The 24,570-nt window shown below is 41.8% G+C and overlaps 1 long non-coding RNA gene across 1 annotated transcript; it reads right to left on the reverse strand.

Annotated features, from left to right (window-relative positions):
* Positions 1-2,872: 2,872 nt before the first annotated feature.
* Positions 2,873-24,570, reverse strand: LOC114017020 (uncharacterized). Its single transcript, XR_003561823.2, has 4 exons — positions 23,972-24,570; positions 7,402-7,524; positions 5,300-5,348; positions 2,873-3,588 (listed from the first exon to the last, which is right to left on the reverse strand). It is a non-coding gene; the product is annotated as an uncharacterized LOC114017020 (long non-coding RNA).

Genomic DNA, 24,570 nt, shown 5'->3' on the forward strand with positions numbered 1-24,570 from the left:
GTTGCAAGAAATGGAGTTTTTCTTCAGGGGTCTCACTCAAGCAATTGTTTTTTAATGCTATATTTCATCACCAGCTTCACTTGAGATTTGAGGTCTGTCCAATACTGAACCCTTCTGTTTTTACTTAACAGGGCAAATTCTAACAAGCCCATTAAAAATAGGAAAAAAAGCAGAACTTGAAGTCCCATGACCTTAAACCAAATAATCTTGTGACACTCAGTGTGTGTAGAATTAAGAGTTTGCAGAAACATGTGATTAGGGATAGAACAAAAATGAGGAAGAGTGCAAAGGAAAAAAGAGGGAGACAGGCGAGCAGAGAGGCAGAAATTTATTCAGGCACAGCGGGTGACCCAGCCATCAGGACACCTGGCCTGGGATGCAGAGCCTGTGTCCTGTCTGCCACATTTGGAAGAAAAAACAAAAACCCACAAAAACTCCTTTTCCATTAAGTACTAATCAGAAGACATCCTCACATTCCATTTAAGTTTGGTCGTTTTCTACAAAATAAGCTCAGTATCAGTAATCTTTAAAATGGTGGGGATAAAGAACAAGGCTTTTTGCTTTTAAGAGTCTCATGATTTTAATCCTACCAATTTTTTTTATTTTTTTTTTTTGGGGGGGGGGCAATTGTATTAACTAAGAGTTAACTATACTAACAGATGTGAAGGCAACACTCATGTTGAACCATTACATGTGCTTCCATATGCAAACCAGCAGGTTTTGCATTATTGCAGTGAAATTAACTCTGTTAACTGCAAGGATTCACCTTCCTCAAACAAATTTAGCACAGAACACTGCACAACTTCCAGGCTGTAATTAAAAGCAGGAGCAGCAGGTCTGTGATTTCTAGTTTCATTATAAACAAATTCAGTAATTACATTTTGAAACAGAAGACAAGGCTACAAAATGTTCTTAATGTGTCATTGCAGGTTTTACTGCCTAAATTTCAATCGCTGTCATTCACTGAGCTCTGTCCAGAAAATGAACTAAATTATACTTCTTGGTATTCGTGACAATTGTATGTATTTCTTCATAAACACAAACATTTTTTAACATCCAGTGTCTAGCTCTATATTTACTCTCGTGTTCACTGTAAGTTGTGAAAAGCCCCCTCCTTTTATAAAAGAAATTATGGTTTTGCACATAAATCACAAAGTTTGATGCTTTTAGTGGTTCTTACCTACCTAGCATCTTCCAAATTTTATAACCCTCCTTTATCTTGCCTCAAGGCTTTCTATTTGTGTTTTCAGTAAGGTGAAAGATCTTTCATATAGGGAATTCATGCCTGCTGAGGTATTGAGAGACTTAGTTTCTCAAAGTTTAGAGAAACAAATCTTACAGCCTCAGTGCTGACCCTTGGGCTTGCAGGTGCAGAGCTTTGAATTTATATACCAACAGATTAGAAAAGTAAGAAAAGAAAAAATTTGAAAGGAAAGCTTTTGTTTTGTGATGGGGATTCTCACAAGCCGTTGAAGCCGTGACTGTTCCTTGCCAACTGGTAGAGCCTTGACTGCAACAAGCACGATTTGAACTTGACTCAAGGTAAGCTTGTTATTATTGCTATGTTTTTCATACTCCACTAAGCCACCAGCAGGCAGAGAGGATAAACCTAATTACACTGATCTAGCAAACTAGTAAAATAATCTAAAGTAGATGCTGAAGGTAGATAAAGAAAATATAGCATTTTTTTCTGCAGCGTGGATGAGTGCAGCTAGGAGCATCTGATATCTGCCACCCCACCCCAGAGGGTTGCTTGAAGAACCGTGAGTGCCCAAAGCCCCAGGATCACCACCTCGATGGCTTAAAGAGCATGCTGGCCAGAAAGCCTCCAGGCTTTGCTATGCCAAGTGTCTGAATATAATTGCTTGTAGAATACATCCTGTAAATTCAGTTTCTAAGTGCACAGTATGCGAAGCTTTCCTTGAAGCACTGATTACTCATAATTCCCATGCAAATCAAGTGAAACATGCGGCCTCTGTTGTTTCCAGTAATACCCATTAAATCATGCCTACCTTTTGCATTTGTCCCATTACACAGCTTTTATTCTATAGCCGTATGAAATGTGGTAGAAATTTGTTTTCTAAAAGACCTTTTTTCTAAAAACAGAGTTTGAAACTTTTTAGCAGTTTGACATACTATTTTGCTTGTGCTCAAAATCTGACAAGCTTTCCTTTCTGCATTATTCTTTGTCGTTACTTTTGAGCAGACTGACAAGTATATACTAATGGCAGACTGTTGTGGTTTAACCCCAGCTGGTAACTAAGTACTACGCAGCTGCTCACTCCCTCCCCAGCAGGATGGGGATGAGAACAGGGAAGGAATGTTAAACTTGAGGGTTGAGATACGAACAATTTAAAAATTGAAATAGAATTAAAAAATAACAGCAACAATAAAAATAACAAAATGGAAGGAGAAGGGAGAGGAATAAAATCCAAAGAGAAGGGCAAAGAAAAACAAGTGATGCACAATACAGCTGCTCACCAGCCTCTGACCAATGCCCAGCCAGACCCTGAGCAGCAAACCCCAGGCCCTGCCAAACCCCCCCAGTTAATACACTGAGCATGACGCGCTATGGTATGGAACATCCCTTTGGCTGGTTCGGGCAGCTGTCCTGGCTGTGTCCCCTCCCAGTGTCCCATGCCCCCCCAGCCCTCTCGCTGGCCGGGCCCCAGAAACTGAAAAGTCCTTGGCTTGGTACAGACACCACCCAGCAACAACCAAACCATCCGTGTGCCACCAACGGTGTCCTCACACCACATCCAAAGCACAGCGCTGCACCAGCTGCTAAGGAGGAAATTAACTCCATCCCAGCTGAAACCAGGACACAGACCTACTTTTAAATAGTTAAATTCTTCCTTTCTTTCCCATTTAATTTTTATTTTTTATTTTCTGGAAGTCACCTGCCATTCAGTCATTAGAAATGAAACACATTCTATCTGGAATTATTTTCGCCTGCAGGTTTAAAAAGAAAAACAAAAAAATAACTGTATGTTTTATTAATAAAAGATATGACTAAAGCCTATTAGATGAATTGAGTCTAGGCCAACTTTCTGTCAGAGTGACTTGTAGGCAAGGCTTGGGATTTAAGCCCTGAGTTTTGAAGACCATCCGTTCAGTTTACTTAATGAAAAGTCAGTAAAATATACTGGAGCCATTTCAGGTGCAGCAATGGGAAGTCTGGCCCATGACTTCTGGATACATAATTCAAATGAAGAAGTAGTGGCCAAGAATAAGGGTTCTGTTGATATACCTGTGCTGCCTTGCTGTATGACTGTTAATGCTGCAAAATCTTTTTTGAAGGACAACAGGTCAGAAGGTAAAAGAAACGTTAGTGACCAGGAAAGGAGAAGACAGTGAGAAGAAGGTTGGCAGAGGTACAAAGCAGGATAATCCAATGTTGCAGAACATTGCTTGGTCATGAGCTCATAGCAATGACCTTTTTCCTGAGAGAGAGGAGTAAAGGTTAAGCATCACCATGCCTCAGCCAGCATGGGCTTCTCGGGGTGATGTAGCTGCTGAGCTCTCCACAACAGGCATCCAGACACACGCATTTAGAAAGCAACATGAATCATCCTGGAGTAACGATAGCTGAAGAGACATAAGGAATAAAACAGTTAAAACTCAGTGAGGCATTCTTAAACATCACTTGGGAAAGAGAAAAAAAAAAAAAGTCCACCCTCAGGTCTCTAAAATTAGTCACAGAAAAGTACTGCTTAAGATATAAACACTTTGCCTCCTCAGGCCTGCACAAGAGGATGCCTGCTGGCAAAAGCCATTCTGCTCGTGAGAGGACAGATACATTTGACTTCGTACATTAAGAATCTCACAGCTGCGTCTGTAAAGACAGAAATGCTTATAGCTACTACGAGCTCTGAAGCCATCCTTTCATCTGGTGGACCTGGGTGGATCATTTACAGTCCGGGGAGGGGGGTGGGGTGTTAGAGAAAAAAGCTCTCTTTTCATAATGCCTTTTATGCTCGAGCCCAATGTGTGGCTTAAGCTAAATATGTGGTAACTATTTTGCAGAATTTTTTTTTTTTTCTGGTGAGACAAGCTGGTCTGTGAGAGGCCTTGCTGATCAGGAAAACAATATGCAGTTATCTCCCAGCGAGAGTTCAATCAGCTCAGAAACTCACAGCTGGCTTAAAAGGAGGGCTGTAGAAGGAGGAGGTAAAGTTCGGTGCAGCAAAGCATGTTAAGAGATGAATGGGATGGGATGAAGGATAAGAGATGAATGAATAACACAGGGAGCTGGAAGCTGTTCTGCTAATCACAGCCAAAGCAGGACACCCTGCATGAGCCAGCTCAGGGCTGCTGTTGGGTTGCATGTTTGTTGTGTGGTGTAGAATTCACTCTGAAAACACTGGCAATTCAGGACATTCTTCAGTCGAGGGGCCTTGGGATTAATGGGTTTGGCCCAGTTTCTCCAGAAAACTGGGATATAAAAAGAGGATGCAAATGGCAAACATCAGAAGTGATATTTTCTATTCCCCATCCCACCTGCCCACCTGGGGTTTTGTGCTGAACAGGAGCTATTAGAAGCTATGGAAGTCCTACAGGAAAGCTGAGGAAAAGCAATATTCTATGACAGAAAGGAAGATACATGCACAAGTTTTGCTGCTTTTCCCTCCAGAGAAGCTGGCTGGAACCACAGCCTTCTGAGGTCTAACAAAGCAGAGGTATGCAGGAAAGGTTTTTTTAAAGTAATTTAAAGTAATACAATTAAAAATACATCAGTTGAAACCAATGATTGATATCTGCAATCAATATTTGCTGAATTTGCCCAGTAGGATAATCTTAGTCAAAATGAAGCTTCTGAGACAGTAGTATTTTTGCTACCTGAGAATATTCCAGTTTTTTCTTCCATGGAAAAATAGAATAATAGAGTTTTGTAAAGCTGTGACAAACATACTTTATCAGCAGTTCATCAGGAACGGAGTAGAGCAGAAAGGTGAAAAATTAATGTGATAGATGTCAGGGCTTATAGCCAGGATGACCTAGGACTCCTGTCTCTCTCTACAGGAGATACTGAATTTTAGTACTGCTCTCAAGTAAGTGCCATCCATGGAAAAGGAATTATCACATTCTCAGCTAAATATGACAGTATAATAAGCATTTTACAGATTAAAGAGAAAGGATCAGAATAAAACAGGGTTTTGATGTTAGACATGCATTTTTATGACTGTGCAGCAGGACAGTGACATTTAGCAGTATTCTCTGAGGACATAGACGTCAGAGAAAACAAGTGCATTGAAATTAGTTTGAAGGATGTTAGCACCAGAACTATTTGTTTGCATACCAAAGTCCGAGGATTTCATCTAACAGCTCCTGCAGGTGGTGTGTAGATCCTGAAGGCATGAGAAAGGACATAAGAGCTGCAGCTCTAAATATTATCAACACATGCAGATTGAGCCTCCCTGCTCACTCCTGTAAGAAACATCCAACAGCTCAGTAACACCACTTGGAAACCCCCAACTTGAAAAAAGGCAGAAAAATATGGTGGTAGGAAATATAAGGTTAAAGGAATTAAGTTCTAAGACAAATCTAGCATTTTGGTCATATTGTGAACCTCTTGGAGGGTTAATACCTTTTTAGAAGCAGTGCTAACCAAAGGGGATGCTTGAGTTTCACCCAGGATCTGACCCTACTTGCCACTGCTTAGTTTGGCAAAGCCCACTGGTAATGTGGCTTTGAAGCTTTTAGGGTTTAATTGAGCCATTCAACACCTTCCCACAGCCTTACTTACAGCCTGTCCATCATAACTTGAAAAGCCGCCACATTAGAATTGTAGCATTTTGCAGTAGCACAAATGGCTACCAAAGATCAGAAGAAACTTTTAGTGATAACAGACAACAAGAGGTTCAGTGATAAATGCTGAAAATTACTAGTTTGGCTTGTTGTCTACAGTGTAGAGTCTTTAAAACACGAGTCACCCTATCACAATGATAGTTATGTTTTCTTCTGTAAAGATTTTGATGTAGTATTTGCAATGATGACTGTCACAGCACTCTCCAAACTAGCCCCCTGCAACAAGGCTTTTACCACCCCATACCAGGTTAACTTCAATAAGTGGCTCCCGCACCTTGCCCCAGCACAGCCACCCATCCCCCACAAGGTTTCCACAGTTCATCTACTGTCCGTGCTGTTTCTCCAGCCTCTTCAGGCCAGCCCACCCTGCTTCTTGCCTCTGCTGTGCCTGGATTCCTTCCATGTCCCGGCTCCTCTTCCAGCCAGCCTCTCCTCATCCAGGCCCCCTTCTTCTCCCAGGGCCTCTCCTACACCCAGGGCACTCTCTCTCCTCCCTCTGCTTCTCCCAGTGCACTCTTCATCCCATGCTCCTCTTCCATACCCCTTAGAGCTATTTAACCACTTAGCAGGAACCAGCCACGGCTGCACATTATCCACGTCAGCCAACCCACGGCCCCTGAAGCCAGCCCACAGCTGTGTATTACCAATGTTCATTAACCTGCCTTCATTCCTCTGTAATTCCTCTACAGATGACATCAAGTTAGTAACTTCACTGTCAATACAAGTTTGAAGATTTCTGTGGTCACTAGAGACTTTATATTCATCATCAATCTGCTAGTGAGGTACAAATGAAACAAAATTATCGGCATCATTAAAAAAGTAAAGGTTGCATGATAATTTTCTGTTTTGCTCTTAGCTGACCCAGTCAGGCAACAGATAAAAAATACTTTAAAAAAAAATAGTTGAAAATGTTTGAATCCTGATATTACTTTTAGCCAGCCAAATATTTTTTAAAAAATTTGTGGGAAACAATGGAGACACCCATGTTCCCATTGAATTTGGTTAAAACCAGCAGATCAAACAATATTTGGGAGAAAGGAAAGGGGGAGAGGCAGTTCATACAAACAAGCTGAACCAGCAGTGTGCCCTTGGGGCCAAGGAGGCCCCTGGGACCCTGGGGGGCATCAGGAGGAGCGTGGCCAGCAGGGCGAGGGAGGGGATCTCCCCCTCTGCTCTGCCCTGGTGAGGCTGCACCTGGAGTGCTGTGTCCGGTGCTGGGCATCCCAGTTACAGAGAGACAGGGAGCTGCTGGAGAGGGGCCAGCAGAGGCTACAGAGGTGATGAGGGGACTGAAGCATCTCCCTGATGAGGAAAGGCTGAGGGAGCTGGGCCTGTTTCACTTGGAGAAGAGAAGACTGAGGGGATCTTATCAATGTCTACAAACATTTTAAGGATGAGTGCCAAGAGGACAGGGCCAGGCTCTTTTCAGGGGTGCCCAGCAACACAACAAGGGGCAACGGGCACAAACTGCAGCACAGGGAGTTCCACCTGAATATGAGGGAGAACTTCTTTACTTTGAGGGTGACGGAGCACTGGAACAGGCTGCCCAGAGAGGCTGTGGGGTCTCCTTTGCTGGAGACATTCAAAACCCACCTGGACGTGACTCTGTGCATCCTGCTCTGGGAGAACCTGCTTTAGCAGGGGCTGGACTAGGTGATCTCCAGAGGTCCCTTCCAACCCCAGCCATTCTGTGATTCTGTGGTCACACGACACCTGCTACATAGAAAAAACAGGTCAAAAAATGTAAATCTGCAGTCTTAGTTCTCACCACAAAGCTGTTCAGTGTCGACTACCCTGTTTTCCAACACTCATTAATATTAAGAACAGGATTTACAGTCGTAAGGGGGATTCTTAACATTTCCTAAACTTTTCTACATCTGTCTTCCTCTCCTGCAGAAGTTTAATAGTTTTTCCTGGCTTTCTTGGAAAAGCTTCCTAATTCCACATAGCCAGCACTGAATAATCCCTCCACTGAACGTACATAGTGTGCTGAGCGTCAAGTGGGAAAAAACAGAATGAAACAAGGAAAGGGGAAAAGGCAGGAAAAGAAAGGAAAAGAAAAGTGGGGAAAAAAGACTGATGGAGAAGAATGGAGTGAAAAAGTGGACAGAAGAGTTACAGTATTTGGACAGTGTCAGAACTATGTTAGGCTGCCAGAAAAAAATAAAAAATAAAAAAGAGGATAATTTCTAAGTGTATGCCCCTGTGAAAGCTAGAAATCAATATGAAAATTCTCAGTGCTTTGTTACTTAGACCTTGAATACTTATTCCTCCCCCAGAGCAACTTCTAGTAGACCATGGGTAAGTGATATACTTCTGTTAAAACAAACATATATTGTGTATCTCATATTTCTTTGAGAAACAATTGCAGAAAGCGAGGAGATCAAATGGCTGGGATGCAGATGTAGCATCTGGGCTTCAACAGACAGGGCACAGGCTGAGTGGAAATCTTTTTTGCATTGTTTGTTTGCTTACTTTATTAGAGATGTTCTGTGAATAGCAACTCATTAGGGACATTGGTTTTACTTGAGATGTTTAAGGAATTAAAGGAAACAATATTTTCTACATGTAAAATCTAATTCTATTCTAAATGACTAGAGGAACATGGTCTCTTTTGAACTGTACTGGACTGTTCCATGTGCAAATCCTCCAGGTTTTCAGAACATAAGATGAAATTCAAACCAAAGTCATATCATGGCCAAGAACCTTACTCTATTTAGGATTATCCAACTACACCCCACGTTTAAACCATTAACCCTATCACTCTTCTTTTTATTTCTTTTTGTTTGTTTGTTTTTGTTTTTTAAACTCTGGTGGGGAAAAACAGACAAGCGATCAATAGAGGACTGTCTGTTTGTCTGTATGACCAGAACTGATCTGGCTAAAAATTAACCAAATTGAAAGTAAACTGCAACACACTGCCTGCAGGAACCTTAGTACTGTGATAACGGATTGGGTGAGGAGAGTATACAGAAGTTGTGGCCAACCTCTACATGAAATTGAGATGAACTTTATATGGATTAACTGACAGCGCAGCTAAACCTCCAGGTCATCCACTTTCATCTCCACACAGCCTAAGAGAAGAAGCTTGTGCTTTCATAAGCTCCAGGTTCTAGCCTCCACAGCCATGTCTAACAGGGAGCAATAGGGGAACGTATGATGTTCATTCATATGGTCTGAGAGATCCTACCAGCAAAGACAGGGATGGATCTGTGCCTGCTTTATAGCCTGATTTCACCCTGTGACCGACTTAATTCTCCTCTAAGCCAAGGTCATATTAACCCTCTTTGCACATAAGCCTTCAAATGTCATGGACCTGGAACGGCCAAAAAAGGGTTGAAATCAGCTTTTAGCATATTTCAGACTAAGAAATATATACATATTTCAACAAGGAATATTCTGTCCAGCAAATACAAAAAATTAAGATTTAAGGGGTCAGGTCCAAATAAATAATAAAAAAATCATACTGAAAATTGTCTTTGTGCAGCACCACCTCCCAAGTTTCTATATTTTACCATCCCCTGTGGTAGAACGTCCACTCAGTTGTTGCAAGAAGGACACAGCGAGTTACCCAGAGACACTGGCACCTTAGAAATAACATTACTTATCAACAAAGCAGAAAATGATGGGAAATACATATTTCATAGATACCAGCAAGAGTATCTTTGTTCTCTTCCGTGAGAAATACCTTGTTTGAAAGAATATGTTTGCAGAGTATGACCCTAGGGACTGTGGAAAACACGCAAGAGGCCATTTGGTACCATGCAGAAGGTTTGCTCAGGATAAATAGTGGAGCATGACTAGTGTATCTGGGGCCAGAAAGGGAGTGGGAAGGAAAAGGAGATTTTAGAGCCCAGTTTGTTGATACTGCAGGTTTTTAACACACTGTAGGAAACAGGAAAAGAGTGAGAAACCAGTCTAGAATCTGAGTATGTGAATGAGTGTAAGTTTCACTGAAAACAGTATCATATTCCAACACCTATGTACATTTGACCGACAATAATACAGTACACTCCAGACAACTCATGGGTCTATAACTAGTTTATGTCTGCTAAAACATTAGCCTTTGAGTCTCATACGTCATTCTAGTGGTTATCTATATATCACTCTGACACTCCATCCCCAAACATTAATCATTCTGGTCTTGTCATTTTTATATGACATGCACCAATTATTTACACATTTTACACCTTATTTGCACAGTAGAGGCTAGAGATTTGGTAAGGGAGAATACACACATGTTTCTTTGATTATTTTTTTCTGTATTTAAATAGTGAAATATATAAATGCAAAAAGAATTGAGTCCTACTCCATCTTCCAGCTGCAGACATTAAACTCCTTGCATTGTTTCTTTTGACTCAGAGTTGGGTTTATATGCACTAGTTTATTTTTCCAGGCCTATTTTAAAAAGAAAAAAATAGCTGAACCATGATGAAAACTGGGAAAGCTGTTGGCATTGAGAACATCTGTTTACCAAGAAGAAGAAGAACTATGGGTCTCGTGGGACTTAAAACCCAGTCAGCTGCATTACAGAGGAAGGTTCCATGCAAACATTTCCCATATAGGAATCCCTACAGAAGCAAATTAGGATTAACCCAAAGCTTTGAGATTTTGTCCTCTCTCAGCTGTGGGATCAGAGGTTGTCATGAGGCATTAACACTAAGCAAGGAATAAGGAAGGAGCCTGGTTCCTGCAGGGTCAGGGAGCAGTTGTTGGGGGGGGGGGGGGTCAGGCAAGAAACACAAGTGAAGTGCAAAGGCAGCAGATCCTGCAGCGTGACACCTGCTCTGAAGTGCCGTAGGTGAGCTCCATCTTAGCATCATGTTAGTGCTGCTGTGAACACCACGCGTAAATGACCCGTACTGCCTCCAGCTCAGATACCCTACTCTTCACACCAGAAACTTGTAGGTTGCAATGCAAAGACCTTGTGAGTCAAGCTATAGGACCTCAGCATACTCGGTGTCCGATGGCACAAACAGCATTTGAAGAAAACCAGAAATACTGTTCCTGTTTGCTGCACCAAAGTCAATAGCCCAAGGGCAATGCTGGTAGTTGGTTGTAAACCCTGGAAGTTGAAGATGTTTTCTGGAGGCAAACATATTTTGAGGGCATTTAGGCTTACATTCATTTCCAAATTCAGAATAAAAGAAACAGGACTGGTGTAACAACTCATTATTTAAGTTGATAATATACAAAATTTCTCATCAGGTTATTTGTGAACATAAATATGACAGTTTCTAAAAGTTGGATTTAGAAAAAAATCTTGTATAATGTCAAGTCCAGGCAGCTTACCTTATTTTACAGGTATACTGAAAGCAAAATAAAGACATTGAACATAATAATTTCTTTTATATTCCACTTAGTCACAAGCACTTTTAAATTACCATTAAAAATAAATTATATGTTTCCATTTTACTTCCCAGCCACCTGAAGACGACACATAGGGTGAAAGGAACTTCTCAGTAACTACCAAATAATTTACGACCAAATAAATTTGTAGACAGCACCAATTTAATAACCAACCAAGAGGTGACAGTACAAAAAGATTTGTGGAGGTAACCTCATACCTGAGAGTGGTCAATGTCATATTAAATTAAAGATCTCTCTCTTGTGGAAGCCAGCTAAAAGCCTAAGGAAAGGATTTATTAACTCATTTGTCATTAAACCCAGCATTTTCTCAATACGCTAGAATTACTGGAAAGTTCATACAGCCAAACATGAAAGGGGTCAAAGTATTCCAGTCTGGTAAGTGAGGTTACAACTGTCCTCTTTTTGCAGACATGTGCCCTACGAATTAGGTTCCCTATGATCGCTTCTGCTGTCTCAGCCTTACAAACATTTATAAATTACAGCAAAAATACTATAGAAATGACTGCAGAATTTATCACCAGCACAACAGCAGTATTTGTCATTACAAGAAGACAGACATATACTTTCTCAAATTGTGAGTAACTTGGGAATATGAGCAGTCTGACACAGCTTCCATTACAGTGACTGGCAACAGCTTTAATAACTAACTACACAGGGGAATAAAAATCAGCTTTCTGATGAGCTGATATAGCATTTGACAGTATTTCCATTTTTAGGAGGTGACAAAGCATAAAAATGTCAGTAAAGTTCAAGGATAAAGTGATCTTGCTATAGAAGACCGTAACTCTTAACTGATCTTGGTAGGAGCTCTGGCAGCTTGTACTAAACCTCAGACTGGTGCAAACTGTGCATTTCTGGATTGCTCCTTTGTAAAACTGATTTGAATGAGCATGTTTATACATGCGATGGTTTTTAGGTCTGTCCCATGGAAGAAATAGGGACACCTTCTGGAAACACCCTCAACAGATGCCTGGCATGGGGGTTTGGGCATTTCCAGAAAGTGTCTTTAAGTAAGATGATGACCTTGTGCACATCCCTGTTTGAAATTTTTCTTTCTTTCATGTACTTTAGGAAGGTTGGATAGACAGAGGGTCACAGAGATGGGAATCTGAAGTGCTGAATAGTTGAAGGCCCCAAAGAAAGCAGAGGGCACAGTTTAAGCAGAGGAATTGCTGTTGTGCTGCCTCTGGATGGTGCCGTTTGAGTCTGACACCTCAGAGCTGCTGTGAAGGTATAACCAGGTCCTTCTCCGTCTGAAACTCATGCATTGTAGCATGACCTAAAGCCAACTGAAAATAGGGACTTTAAAGTGGGTCCTTTTTTGAAATGTAAGGGCATACCACAGAATTTTTACCAAATTTCCTTTGTTTCATATATAAACAGCAGCTGCTAGACAAACAGAGCCTTCTAAGAACTATTTGTTTCCAAGTCACTCAGTTTAGAATTCATTTTTCTGGGAAACAGTTATAATGTCATAGCCAATACATTTTTGCCCCCTGATACTTATTTTGCAAAATGAAAACCAACAGTTACAGCTTTAACAGGCAATGAGCACAACAACTACTTAACAGTTTGTTCTTGGCAGGATCTGACCATGTCCCAATACCCTACAGATTAATGTTTTTGTAAAGGAAAAATGCAGTATTCAGCAGGGAAAGAGATTATTGCTGGCTGGAGTGCAAAGCAGAACATTGCTTCCTCTGTTCACTCCTAGCACAGTATCTCTCCTCAAAACTCGGCCATCCCACCTCTCAAAGAAACCTGCATTGCAGGCACCCCTTCGAGCAGCAGATAGCCCAATCACTGTCTTGGAAAGCACTTTGTGTGAGATGTTTGGCATAGTTTTACTTGCAAACTATATTACAGGCTCCCTGTGCAGGGCAGAGGAGGATGAACATTTTTGCCTTCTATCAGCTCAGCTCAATCAACCATTACTTGAGGACTTTGACCCTTTCCACGTGCTGGATATCAGAGCCAAAGCAAGCATGTATGAGTAAGGTTTTCACGCTCTGCCAAGTTTGACGATGTGTCTTTTCTCCATGGGAAGAATGATAGCAATTCACAAAACAGGCAAATGGAGGGACTTAATAAGGCAGCCCTTGGCACTGGTCCCACATGTCTGTGCTGCTGGACAGTCCGTGTCACTGGCTTCCCAATATCCCTCCTCCCCAGCTGGGTCACCACTCCAGCAGCAAGGCCTGACACAAATCCCATCACCTGGCAGGAGGATGTGCAACGGGTGACAGGCTCCATCCTGCACCGAAGCGTGGGGCACCAGACCAAAATCCATCAGGTCTGCTCTGCCGCAGTGCAGACCTCTTATAACTTTGCAGATTATCTTGATCCAGGGTCATAGTGCAGGAACCGTTATTCAAAATAGCAATATTAGGTGAAACAAAAAGAAAAAACCCAACTACTCATTTCACATATACTACCATACAGCATCACCTTCTGCTGCAGTGCTGTCCCAGTAGGTGATGTTGAGCCAGTGGCTCCCTCTGGGGAAATTAAATCGATTTATTCATCAATCCACATAAGGCTTTTTGTCAAAGGTTAAGAATTTGTTACAAATTTTCCATTAGTTTACATTCATAAAGAGAGGAAGAAGAAAAGATCCTTTTCCAGCTGTACTTCAACTTCATAGAAAGGAAAACACAGACATTTTAATATTTCCTGATTTATTTACATTTTAAACTTCACCCAGAGTGATGTTTCCATGACCCTGCTACTTCAGCCCTCCCTAGACTGATGCACCACAGACCACTAACCCCTGTGATGGAAACGCTAGTTTCATGGAGATGAACCAAAGCAGTGTCAGCCCTTTGCTGATCAGATAACCAAAGAGAAGTATTTTGAGGCAGAGTTATGTGGATGGATAAAGTGCCAAGTAGGGAATACACAGAAAGATCTGGACGTGTTTTGATTAGGACAGATTGACTTTATCTACAGGATAGGGTAAAATAATTACAGCCAAAGTTTTAAATCTGTTCACAGCAAGTAGGGTATTTACTATTGATTACAGGAAAATCAAATTGGACCTTGGACACTGACAGTGAGAGTGAGGAGAGATGGGTATTCCTGTGATCTGCCTATTTAACACTCAGAGACTTGCCACATCAGTATCAAAACTGCCTCGTTATTCAAGCTGTGAGGTTGTCTCTGCTAAATATATGCTTAGCATTGATGAAGTGGTTACTGTTTATGCACACTTGCAGTGCCTACAGGAATGGTATTAGGAATAAGAGTCACCAAGAGTACAGCTAAGGTTAGTTAACCTTGAAGGTTATTGCCCTCTCAGAGTGAGAAATATCCGACAGTATCTTCAAAATATTTTTTTTTAATATTAAACATGAACACAGCAGTACCAAAACTATGTTGAATGGAAATAAGCTACACTTTAAAACCAGCAGCATTATCATATTTTTAAACAGATTTATGCAACCTCTGTCTATGCTATGCAAGGAAGGACTGTTAGGATGGGAAGGCTGGATTTTCAACAGCCTTCAGGCTACATCCATGCTGCAGTTTGTGTCCATCAATCCAGCAGGAAGAAATATGGAGAGGAATTACTAATGAAGTAGAGGGCTGTGATTGCCTGTAGGCCTTCCAAGAAATGTGCTCAGGAGCAGCATTTGCATTGAAGCCCTCAATATATTTTGGACATACTTCATAAAACCTCTCCTGGTCCATGCCAGAGTGACAGCAATACCTCTTCTTGTTTCATTTTGGGGCAGTCATTCCCTATGAAAGATGTCAGCAAGGCATAATTCTGCATAGCAGAATGGTACCTTTTCCAGGGACACCTAGATCTTCTCTGATTTCTGATATTTTCCACTTCTGATAATGCCAGAAATTCCCTGAAGGACTTAGTTAAAGGGGTTTTAATTTTTCTGGTTCTTCAGACATATTAAAAACCTCACAGCCCTTACAAAGAATGAGGGAAGATCTGTGCAGGTCTGTGGTAATGCCTCTGAACTCAGTGAAGCTGACCTGCGTTTGGAGACCACGCGTTCCTTTTGTTTTACAGTATCGCCAATTAAAAACCCTTGGCTAAACTTCATTAATCTCTTTCTTAATTGTAGAAATACAAGACTTAACCAGCTCAGGAAAAAATATCTTGAAGAATCCTATTTTACAACAGAATCTTTAATGCTTTTTAATAAGGAAATTTATTGCAGTTCATGGTTTTCATTTCCTCACAAAAAACGCAGCAGAACAGATCTTCTCAATCAAATGCATTTCTGGCCCTGCTCCACCTTCCCATTAACTGTGAATCATAAGCTAGCACTGAAAAATAAACTTGATTTACTTTACATAGACAGTGAACAGAAAATAAAAGCAGCTGAAATATTTCAGGTGCTAAAAAAGAAGGCTGCAAAGCTGAATTTTAATCCCAAGTAAGTGACCTGGAGCGCAGCTAGTGCATGTTCTTAAATGCTACGGTCCGTGCTGTGCAGAGGCTTTCTGCTCCTGGCTTAATGCATGTGACAGCTTCGCTGATGGGCCCTCCTAGGTCTCTGATGCTGTGCTTTGGATTTAATGCTCCAAACAGTTTGAAGAAAAATGCCTTCCCCTAAGAGCGTTAATTATAAGACTCTCAGAAGTCAATTGATTACAATCTCCCATTATTCATTACCTAAAGCATTACACCTGGAGCTCTAACTGAAGTATTTATGACCCTCATCCAACAGATAGTTCGCTGTGCCAAACTCCAGGCAAGATCTGCCTGTACCAAAAAGTACGACTGTAATGCGCTATAAAACTGCCATGAGCAGACAGCTGTTAACTTCTCGATGAGCTAAGGATGAACAGGGCCTAAAGGACAGCAAAGTCCAGCTTGCGTAGAGGAAGGAGGAGGCAAGTCCAAGGCTGCAGACTTGGAAAGGCTACGGCAAGTCAGGCACGCTCGCTTCCCTACCAGAGGGGTTAAAGCTGCGTGTAGAGTAACAAGGGTGTAAGGAGAAGATGAATATGAGTCTACACAGCATATTCTAGGTGGACGCAGCATGCTACATGCTGAAAAATAGCTGTGTGTTCACAAATATTGAAGAGACACACCTAACAAACCCTTCAGAGATGCCGGGTGTGTCAGCTTTGCCATGGCATGGGCATGACATTTTGTCAATGGACTTTTTCCATGAAGGAGTGCAGACAACGCACTGCCCCTATCAAAAGTGTAAATGTGTCTTAAAAGCTTGTCTCTCCTGTGTGCTTTACCGACACTGCTACAGCCACTGGAACACCAGGGTAGTAACCATATGGAAACAGGAGAGAAATTAATCTTCCTGAGCTGCTTAGCAAACATATGCTTGGACAGATAGGCTTTATTCAGGGCTTTGAAGTCCTAAAATGAACATCCAAATCAAAGATTTGCTAGTGCAGGCAGAGAAGCAGAAGGTTATCGATGCAGACAAACAGTGCTTGGCAGGCGGGGAGCTGAATGCTGCGGCAGCTGCCATCTCCAAACAGGTTTTATTAAAGCGTTACAAGACCACATGCACCCCTGCGCAGCCAGTGCAGGTGCACGAGAGATGCCTGGGTTTGGGATTAGCTGTTTGACTTAACAAGGTGGTTTCCACTTTCAAGGAGACCCAAAGCAGAACCAGGAGCACTGCTTGCATCCTCACAAGTTTTCATAAAGCCCGCTGCGGGCAACTAAAGAGAAAGGGGAAGCAAGGTACCCCCTGTCCCACAAATTTCAACTTTCCTCAGCTCTGGCAGAGCCACCAAAACATGGGCAACGGCAACACGGTCTGAACCACTGGGAATTTCTGTGGGTTTCTGGTTCTTATTATTTTTATTTTCCTGTGGCTGTTTTCATGCATCCTTAAAGATAACGTCAAGAGGTTTGCCTGATTACTGGTAGCCAAACTTTCATTGACTCAAAAAGGGGCAAGTTCCGACCTGAGACAGAAAACCGACCAAAATATGAGGGGAAAAGACATAGATGTAGCAGATAAAAGGGAGAATAATCCTGTCCTCATTTTAAGTTGCAGTTTTTACCATATTTACTACTCTTCCTTCCTCCCAGTGTTTGCTGAGCCGTGCAACTGAATCATGCATTTAAGTTTACAAAGAGTCTTCCTACAGCAAATAGAGTGGCAACTTATCTATGCAAATTAAGAGTGAACAATTAAAAAGATACTTTAGATGATATTGGTAATAGGAATATTTATAGGGAAAAATTAACACCATTTTAAAGGAAAAAAATAGTAACTTGTAGCTTGAGGGCAGGAGGAACTGACATGATGTTATTGCACACTTTATGCCCATGTAATATTAATGCAATTGCCATGACAACTGTGACATCCCCTGAAATTATACACCTTTACAATTACAGAACATCTTCTGAAGGCAAAACACATCTGCAGTTGGCAGGAAGGCTGCTACAGTCTAAAATCTACCTCCTTTTTTTATAAATTCTTTCTTCTTCTATAAATTCGTTTATAAAATTCTTTCTTCTGAAGGCTATCACAATAAATTAGTTTCTAATTTGTGTCTGAACTAAGCTTAGCTATGGCTGTCTTTTTTCTTTCTTTTTTTTCTGTAGTGAAAAATAAACATATGCTTTAAATTACACAATTATTGTTTAAAGGCAACAAGTCATACAAGAGAAAAACAAGTCTGCACAAAGCAGCTGACCAAAGTCTTGTAAGAACTGAAAGGTTCAACGTGTCCAGACCAATCATGGCTACATCCACCAGCCATCTCGCTTAATCAGGAGCTAAGGCAGGATGCATAATTTACATTTCTGTAGCGTTAGCACAGTGTTTTCAGTGAACAAATAATCTGAATCACACTGAAAACAATATGGGAATCTATATAATCTGGAGGCCTGAATAGCAGCCATAAACTAATTGCTCAGTAAAGTAATATAAAGGCCACCAGACACTGCGTCATGACAATGTCATCCTTCTCATAATGTACTCAAAAAAATCAAAATGATGTAACCAGGCTTTAGTAACAATGTCTTACTTGTAGAAAAATGCCTCATGTGGATTACATACACTTCAGTCCTCTTCTTTTTATCGTCTCATTATAATTCCTTTCAAATTGAAACCAGGCTATGATTCACATGCCCATTTCTCCACTCATTTCAATATGAAGAGAAAGCATCAAGCACCTCAGGTGTATTAGAAAGAAAATGAAGACTTATGAAACAAGAAATAGTGAAAACAGAGTGCTAAGTGTACTGCCCACAGCAGAAACCGGGGTTCAAGGTTCAAGGTAGCGACTACTTAACTTTTATTGCCCTGTTACTGTGGGAGGACACGCTGGATGGTGTCAGAGGGATATCAGGCTCACTTTGTGCAGTGGCTGAAAGTCCTTATCCAACAAAAATATCTTAAAAGGATTTGTGTCCATGTGTATCTTCATAAAAAGCTCCAGCTACAGAAGGAAATAACACAAAGAGAGGACCCTCTGATCCATTAAAATCAAGGTCAAAAGTCCAAATCCTATCACTGGGTAAGAGACTGGATTTAGACTTTCCACTAGTATCTGTCTTCACCATGTCCTGGTTGGACACACTCATGTATCTTCAGCTTTATTCCCGGCTGTTTTGCCTTATAAACTACTGCAGCATAAACACAGCATATTGAGAACTTACACTGAGACGTGCCGGTATCCACTCTACGTACATCGGCAGAACAATCCCGCACTGGTTTATCTTCCTTACAACCCAAGCAGCCGGCAGGAGCACAGCTCTGGCAGTCAGGGATGCTCTGCCTCCAGAGCCATCTCCAGGCAGAGGAGGAGAGCAGTGCTCCAGTGCCAGCAAGAAGAGGGGTGGCTGGTCCTGACTAAAGCGTTCAGCAATTAGGACGCTGATCTCAGTCATGGACACAGCTACTGATAAAAACTACCCAGCATCCTCACTGTTCTACTCAACAAATACTGGCTCCATCACGTGCCTGTCTTGTGAACAAAGTTAAAACCGTTCGAGACAGGCTCTGTGCAAATATGTGACCCCACTTAGGGGAACACAGAAAACACTGCCTCTCAATTAATTCCTACTGTCACCAAGTTTATAGCAGATGTGAAATTGGCCCGGTGACACAAATTCTTGAACATAACTTAGGTCTCTTCCTGACAGTGGCTGACTAATGCAATATGGGGTAGGAGATGCTAAGGAGAGAGGGGGAGCCTTGGAGAGAGGTACTTGCTATTTCGGTCAAACCTCTGTAGGCTTTGCCACAGTAAGAATGGCACCACAGCACGGGTGATCAAATATGGTCTAAGTATAAATACAGACAACAGTCTTACACTTTCTGATAAAAATTGTAAAACCAGATAACTAACCAAGAAATACAGAACGGACCAAATGCTTCTTGCTAAAACCCTCCCTGCCAAAGTTTATTTCTAAAAAAAAAACACCAAAAAAACCACCAAACCAAACCAACAAACATCAAAGTAAACTAAATCTGAAAATCCTTAGGATGCATTTTATCTTATACAGGGTTAAATTTTTATATATGCATATGTGTTAAAGAACCTGGAGAGGTTGTATAACACCTCTCTTTGGAAAACAGTGCAGTCAGCCAAACATCAGTCTTATGCAAAGCTCAGTTCTAGTAATATGATGATTTCATTTATGACGCTGGCTTCTGTGATTATGCTGGCAGGAATCATTGAGCCACCCACTGTAATAGATATTAGACCATTTTGTCTCAAAGCTGTTTCTTGGATATACATTTCTACACCCTCAGTAAAACAAAACCACCTCTGAAGCTGAGCAGAACAAGTGGAAGATTTCAGCCAAACCCGCTCAAACTGGTAGGATAATCTAAGGCAAACATTGCTAAATCTTCACCTCTGTATGGAGCAAATCAGGCTATAGCCCCATCTGAGGGACTGAGGGATCACAGCAGGCAACCCCCTAATGCACAGCTCCCCAGCAGAGCTCGGACCCCACTCCTGGAAGCCTGACAAACACCCGGCTCCAAGCACTACATCATGCTTCCTCAGTTTACAATTCACCCTGGAGCTTTTATTATTCTTGTTGTTACTTGGATTATCATAACACCAATAAACACCGTGAAGAACACTACTTTGAAAACAGAGAGGATGCGCCATAACCTTGAATAAGTTCTGTAGCCTCAGCACAAAGCAAGAACCGAGAGATTACACACATGCTGGTGTAAAAGAGCAGCGAAATAATATCAGTCAGCATGACCAGCAAGGATCCCAGCCCACCAGCGGGCTAGCTGTTATAAACTAAGCCAATGCAACTGCGCTGATTTACTGAGAAAACATCCTGTCTAGTTTGTGTTGTACTTAACTGCTTCTCCATATTTATTTATAAAAATCTTAAAGCAACACAAAAGCCTGCAGCAACAAAGCCGGGGCCTGCTGTGCACCAGCTGCCTGCGGTGACGGAGTGTGACGGATAGCCCCAGCCCGGAGGGCTGAGGGCTAAGGCAGTCCCCCAGCAACCACAGACACCGGCTGCTTCAGGCACTACGATCTTTGTTGCAAGAGTACTTTCCCACTGTGCCCATTTCCATCAGTGGGAAATAATTACTGCTGTCAGGGCTGATCCTGTTTTCACTTATTTCAGTGGGAGAGAAAAGACCATGAGAAAGAAATTACAGGGCTGGAATTTTAATCCTAATGCATCTTTTGGGAAGAGTGAAATACAGACTCCCCTGCTTTCCAGTGTTGCCTGCTGGATGGGCAGAGCCTTGTACCCCCAGCCCAGGGCTTTGCTCCAGGACTCTGCCATGGATCCAACCACAGCCCCGCTCCCGGCGCCCCAGCAGCACCGTGACATGCACATCGTGTCTTCGCAACACAGATGTTGAGGAAGCAAACACATATCCCACGCAGAAATCATTCCTTTTGGGGAAAAAATAAAAAAATGCACAACAACAACCTGGTGTACAAGCAAGAGCTCATGAGCAGTTGAGAAGAGAGGTGGGACAGTTTCTTCGAGGACTCAGTTCACCCCTGGGTTTGTGTTTTGGGAGCAGAGAAAAAAATTTAGAATGCTATTTTTGTCTCCTGGACAAATTCAGTGAGTCTATTTCGGCAAATTACCGTCATTAAATGCATCTGAATGCAGCTGTAAGTAGGGGAAAAAGCAAAGATAGTCATACACAGAATCATGCTGCCAGGACTATGGCAAGAGTAATTAATATTTTAGAGGAGGTTGGAAGAAACTTATAATAATGCTAAATTATGAAATAACCAAGTCAGAAGAGATTTTTCTTTCTGCTTTCCGCTGTTGAAGATGAATTCTTGATAAATCCCAAAGGATATTCCCTCCCCTCTGCAGTCCCCACCCTCTCCCCCCCTGCAAAAAAAGGAGGGGGGGAGGGGGAAAGGCTTCAAGTGTTCTGCGTAGAACGAGTCTGAGATCAAAGGAGATGAAGTTAATAAAAGGGGGTCTGACACAGAATATCAGTCATAACTTGTCCATTTTATTTCCAGCCTCCCCTACAGGTGTTTATCACTTTTTCCATCTGTTTCAAGACAGGGTCTTAATGATTTTGGGAAATCAGATGTGCTAAAATAACGCTAAAAATATTTCAGTTGCAAAATACGATGCTTCATAAAACACCAGAAGGCCAGAAATAATTCATAGGGAAGTTTTCACTATTCGAGAACACTTTTTTTTTATAAAATTGCATTCTGAATCATAAAAAAAAAAACAAACAACAAAAAAAACAGGAGAGGACTCCCCAAAGACTTTTAAAGCTAAACAAAACTTTTTGTACATTAACATTTAGAAATTTCGTTAAAAAGGAGGAAAAACATTGAAGACATTTTAAAATATACTTTCCTAATAGAGGTCCCTGAATGGATGTTCACCTACCCAGTTCGTATCTTTTATTTATAAATTTTCAGATAAATGCAAGAAATTTCAGAGAAGTTTTTAAGGGACTTGTAACACATGCTACCAGAGCAAACATTATAATAACGGGATATAGTGTGTCACCACTTGCCTGCAGAGCCAGGTAAGACGACTCTGCTACTCTGATGCAATTGTAAAGCGTATTAATTGACAACACGTTGGAAGTTGACTTTGCATTTAGCCTTGCCTGGGAGCGCATACATGGTTAATCCCACCGCTCAGCTGACAGTGGTAACTTATGTTAGCTAAGCTGCTCCGCTGAGTACATGTGGATGTGTGAAAGGCCAGTTTCTATTCTCTCTCAGCCAAGCTCCTGACTCATTGTTATTTTGCAAAAATACCCACTGCTTCTGTTTCTGACTAATTCACTAAATCATAATCTCTTTCTATGCTTTAACATGTTCATTCCTCCATTGCTTTGAGGCAGGCTGTGTTTTCACCTGAAACAAAGACTGAAATCCAGAAGTAGATTTTAGCTATCAACACTTGCATGTATTTTGCAGCATCATTTTGCAAAGCCAGGAAGAAGGCTAGTGTTCCTCCTCCTGAAGCAGGGCAGTAAGGCAACATGAATGACCTTGTAAAGCATGCTTCAGTGTGCTCTGTTTAAACTGCTCCGGGGCCAGCTGTGATAGACACTGCAAAACCAAGAAAATCACATGCCAAGAAAGGTTTCTGGCAGGCAAGCAGCCAAGAGCCATTAAGCCCGCTATAGGTTGTATTATTTTCAACCATTTATTTGTGACTTAGTGACAATACCCTCTCCACTGCCTTACTTTCACTGCATGTTATTTTAAATGACAATACATAGACAATATTGTACTGCAAGACTCAAGGTGATAACAGATTTTCAGCCAAATTCTTGGCTTACAGGACCCAATAAATATGCAGTTATTTAATGTGACCAGACCTAATTACCTGGCTGAGCAACTTGGCTCTCCATGTCTTTAAAAGACCCACAATGATGAGCATCAAATTTAAATGTGTAATTTTAATCCCTTGCTACAACACACACCCGTAATTCTGCACAGTTGTGTACACCTCCCCAGGAAGCAAGCTGTCAGCATCATGACCACATTTAAATCGTGTTTCTGAGATTAAACTGGTTTAGACCAAAGGAAAATATAACAACTCACTAGCCTTTGCTACCTGTCACTTGTGTGTCAGCATCTTCGCATTACTTTTTCATTTCAGCCTTCCTAGGTGGGAAACTCCCAACTTCCCACTCCAGACTTCCCACGTGCAGCCCAACGCAGTAGCCTGTAGCAGAGAGTACAATGCATAGCAAATGTGCGGCACCGAGAGACTTCTCAACGCTTATTTCTGATAACTACTGCTGTCCATGCTGCTGTTCAGCTAAAGCGGCCATGGTAGGCTTCTGCCATTCATCATAAATCATAACAATAACGGGATTGTCTGTGGATAATCTTCTGGGAGAACTGCTGACAGGGTGGCAGGAGAAAAGACTCTCCATTATGCCCGATCCAGCTTGGAGGAGACCAAAAAGGGGGGGGTGGGGGGGGTGGGTGGAGGGGGGAGGGGTTAGGGGTTAGGGGATGAGGATTGCAGATCCATGGCCCTGGGGTGCTTTCAAAGCACCTACCATGCTCCAGGCAGCACCCTCCCTCAGCTTTCCAAAGCTCTGATGACAATAACAGGTAGGGCCACCCAGCAGGGCCAAAGGCAGCCTGTTGTCTTCTCACAGCAGCTCTACATAATAAAAAGCCTGAAAAGGCAGAGAGGGTTGGATTCCACCTAGCCCACCAGACTCTCCCTTCCACAAAACAGAGGATGAGGGCAGAAAATATTTCCTCTGTAACATCATCCACATTATGGAGGTGGCTCGGTTCATCGCAAGAGCCTGTGTTGTTGCCCAGGAGCGTCGGAGGGAACAGGACAGTTAGCTCTACAGGACCACCTCTGTTGCTTGTAACTCACCCACTCATCTTCGGTGCCATTTCTCTAATCACCAGCAAAGGGAGCGGCTCCACATTCCACACTGTGGCATTGAAGAATTTTTAAAGCAGATGTTGTTCTACAGGTGTGCAAAGTACCCAAAGCAGAAAGGAAGTCTGTTGTGAAGAATTACAGTATCAAACAACAAAAAAAAAGGGGGCAGTTTCCTTTGTTGCATTCATTGGTGCAGTTGTGCCATTTTGCTTCTACCACCTCCCTTGTTACTGCAAAAAAGAATATTGATTGGAGAAAGCAGAAAGAAGTCATCCACAAAAGCCTGAAATGTCAAAATTGGTAAGTATGCCAATTTTAGGGATTGTCTGGTCTAGAATACTCCAAAGAGCATTTGATCTTTGCTTTTTTCCCCCCTCTCCCACAGACACAAGCTGCTGCAAATCTAGGTTTGAAGAAAACAAGTGATCAGTTGCACAAAGAAAAAGATGTGAACTTTGGAAGGTGTTTTATGTCTCTTATTGCTGACTGCTAGGCACGGTAAATATTTGCCTAGAGTATTTACTTTTACTTTGTTAAAATATAGGTCCAGATTTGTTAACATACCCTACCTGCTTTATGTTACCCCA

The sequence above is a fragment of the Falco cherrug genome, chromosome 5 (assembly GCF_023634085.1).
Source record: "Falco cherrug isolate bFalChe1 chromosome 5, bFalChe1.pri, whole genome shotgun sequence".
Taxonomy (NCBI): Eukaryota; Metazoa; Chordata; class Aves; order Falconiformes; family Falconidae; genus Falco; species Falco cherrug.